Source organism: Engraulis encrasicolus, chromosome 20 (assembly GCF_034702125.1).
Source record: "Engraulis encrasicolus isolate BLACKSEA-1 chromosome 20, IST_EnEncr_1.0, whole genome shotgun sequence".
NCBI lineage: Eukaryota > Metazoa > Chordata > Actinopteri > Clupeiformes > Engraulidae > Engraulis > Engraulis encrasicolus.
Window position 1 is genome coordinate 28789579 of NC_085876.1, and position 3815 is coordinate 28793393.

The following is a 3815-nucleotide window of genomic DNA, read 5'->3' on the forward strand; positions in this document are numbered from 1 at the left end:
AAAATGGAGAGGAGCCACAGACAGGGGTGATCTGAATAATCAGGGGGAAGGAGGAGAGAAGGAGAGAGGATGAGGTGAACAAGAGAAGAGAGCGACAACTACATGTAGAGGTGGCGTGGGAAACATCAGACAGGGTGGACGAGAGAAGGAGAAGAGAGAAAAATAGAGATAAGGTGGTGTTTCAACTATAAGACGAGAGAAGGAGAAAGATATAGTGATGACGGAGACAGAGAGACAGTGTGAATGAGAGAAGATAGTAGGGAGAGTGAGCGAGAATGAGAGAGAGAGAGAGAGAGAGAGAGAGAGAAAAAGATATATATATATATATATATATATATATATATGGGGGAAGAAGGAGAGAGACAGAGAGAGAGAGAGAGAGAGAGAGAGAGAGAGAGAGAGAAAAAGATATATATATATATAGATAGATAGATATGGGGGAAGAAGGAGAGAGACAGAGAGAGAGAGAGAGAGAGAGAGAGAGCTATGGGGAGGAAGAGGGAAGAAATGAGAGGAGAGAGAGAGAGAGAGAGAGAGAGAGAGAGAGAGAGAGAGAGAGAGAGAGAGAGAGAGATAGAAGAGGAGGAGAGAGAGAAAAAAGGAGAGAGAGAGAGAGAGAGAGAAAAAGATATATATATATATATATATATATATATGGGGGAAGAAGGAGAGAGACAGAGAGAGAGAGAGAGAGAGAGAGAGAGAGAGCTATGGGGAGGAAGAGGGAAGAAATGAGAAGAGAGAGAGAGAGAGAGAGAGAGAGAGAGAGAGAGAGAGAGAGAGAGAGTAATACAGGGGAGGAGGGGAGCAGGAGCTCCAGACACGTCCACAAGTGCCCCCCGCTGTCTGGAGATGAGTGATGCTCTGTGTGTTTAAGAAATACCGGGGTCTCAGCCGGGATCGCAGCCAGTGTGATCCGCTCAAAGGCTAGCTTAGGGATCACATTGCCCCCTACTCTCCTTTCTCTCTTCCTTCTTCCCCTCGCTCTCTCTCTGTGTCTGTCTATACCTGTTTGACCTCCATCTTTAACCCCAAGACCCCCTCTCCATCCCCCTCTCTCCCCCCTCTTCCATCCTCCCCCCCCCCCCCACACACACACACACACCTCCTTTTCTGTACCTCGCTCCACATCCAACTCTCAAACTCCTCCATTACCGCCTTCTCTCTTTCAGTCTATCCCTCTCTCTCCCTCTCTCGCCTTCTTCCACCTCTAAACCCCCTCCATCCATCCTCCTCTCTATTCCCCCATCCTCATGTGTTGCCTTCTCTTTCACTCGCTTTATACCTTCTTCCTTCTTACCCCTTTCTCTCCTCCTCCGCACCCCCCTTCTCTCTATACCTCCAGCCCCAAGATCCCTCCATCCCTCACCTCTCTGTCCCCCATTCTCATGTTGCCCGCCCCCCCTCCATTTGTCCATACTCCCCTACAAAGCAAAAAGGCAGTAACTGCATTGCTGTTTAAAATGACTAACTATAACTTTAATGCCATATATATCAAAGTCTACAGATAAATAAAATGATTGATTTGGAAAAAGGGTGGTAATATAAAGTAACAAAACTGTCACATTTCAGTAATATCCCAAAAACCACTTATACTGGATTGCAGCATCATTTTAAAGTCAACTGACTCAGTTTTGAGCTCTGCGCAGTTACTGCCTTTTTGCTTTGTAGGGCAGCATACCTGTACCACCTCTAACCACCAAACGCCTCGACCCCCTCTCCCCCCTCTCCCCCATCCTGCCCCTGTCCTCTCTCTCTTCCTCTCTCTCTCTCTCTCTCTCTCTCTCTCTTTCTCTCTCTCTCTCTCGCTCTCTCTCTCTCTCTCTCTCTCTCTCTCTCTCTCTCTCTCTCTCCATTCACCCCTGTACCCCTCCTCTCCTCCATGGTCATGATGCCTTCTTCTATCTACGTACATACACCTTCAACCCCCACAACCCCTCTATCCCTCCCGCTTTCTCTCTCTTGTCTCTCCTCTCTCTTCTCTTCCCTCCTCAGACCCCCTCCGCTCCCCTCTTTCCTCCCCCTGTTCGCCCCCTCGGCTGGCTTCCTGCTGGGAGAGCTCTTTCTGAGCGCTGTCCAGGTAAGGATTTAGGGGCTCAGATTTACGGCCCAGGGGGGACCCCACAGCTGGGCCGAGGATTAACAGAGGGCCCGCGCAGGAAGGTTTGGATGGAGGGAGGAAGGGGGGATGGGTTGGGTTGGGGGGTAGATAAATCAGGTGGAGAGGGGAGGTGAGAGAGAGAGGAAGAGAGAGAGAGAGAGAGAGAGAGAGAGGAAGAGAGAGAGAGAGAGAGAGAGAGAGAGAGAGAGAGAGAGAGAGATGGAGGGGGAACATAGAATGCTGGTGGATGGAGGAGACAGAGGGAAGGGAAGAGAGAAAAGAGAGGATGTTGGTGGACTACAAGAGAGAGAGCAAGAGAGAGAGAGAGAGGGAGAGGAAGAGAGAGGGGAGGGGCAGAGGATGTCGGTTGACAGAAAGAGAGAGTCAGACAAACAGAGAGAAACAGAGAAGTTGTGTGGGGAGAGAAGACAAGTGATAGGCTGAGGAGAGGACAAGGTAAAGAGTGATGGGACCAGAGGAGCTGAGAGAAGGAGAGGAGAACAGAAGAGAAGAAGAGGAACGTCAGTCGCTTTGCCTCAAGATCAGACAAAACCAGTGGGGATGAGTACTACTCTACTACATCATGTTATACACACTCACTCACGCACGCACGCACGCACGCACATACACACACACACACACACATACATACACACACACCTGGCTCATGTGAATGGAAGGAACAAGACAAAGAACTATATCACCCAACTGGGCTCGGATTCAAAAGAATCACTCCTGACTCCTACACTTAATTTCACTACCTGACGTGACATGTTATGTTCCATGTTATGTTTGCCTGCCGAACAAAGCCGCCAGGGACCTTGGTGTGTGTGTGTGTGTGTGCGCGTGTGTGTGTGTGTGTGTGTGTGTGTGTGTGTGTGTGTGTGAGTGTGTGTGTGTGTGTGTGTGTGTGTGTGTGTGTGTGTGTGTGTGTGTGTGTGTGTGTGTGTGTGTGTGTGTGTGTGTGTGTGTGTGTGTGTGTGTGTGTGTGTGTGTGCGCGCGCGCATGTGTGTGTGTGTGTGTTTCTCTAAGAACAGAGTCTCTTCGTCTCTTCAGGCCAAGGGTCTGAGGTAGACTGATCTTTTTTTTTTAAATATATTTTTTGGGTCTTTTTAGACTTTATTATGGACTGGACAGTATGAGAGGTAGACGGGAAGCCAATGGGGAGAGAGATGGGGAGGGGTCGGTAAAGGACCCGGTCATGGGAATCGAACCCGGGTCAGCCGCATGGTAGGTGAGTGCCCCACCGGATGGGGCACAGCAGGGCCGATATCCCCATTTCCATCCACCATCACCACCACACCCTCCATCCTCCATCTCCAAGCCTCCAGCAGCTAAAACTGCTCCGTCCTGACATCCCCACCACCACCACCCAGAAACCCCTCTTCGCCCCACAACCACTCCTAGGCCCTCCATCACCCCCTCCATCCACCATCCCCAACCTTCAGCAGCTAGAACCCCTCCTAACTCCCATCACCACCACCACCACACAGAAACCCCTCTTCCCCCCACAACCACTCCTAGGCCCTCCATCCAAGGTAGACTGTTCTTACAAAGAGACAAATAATGACATGGCAATGCCTTTTTTAAGTTGGGGGGGGGGGGGGGGGGGGTCGCCGCCTTTATTTGAGACAGGACAGTAAAGACGTGGACAGGAAGCGAGAAGGGAGAGAGACGGGGAAAGGCCGGGCAAAGGACCCGGGCCGGAATTGA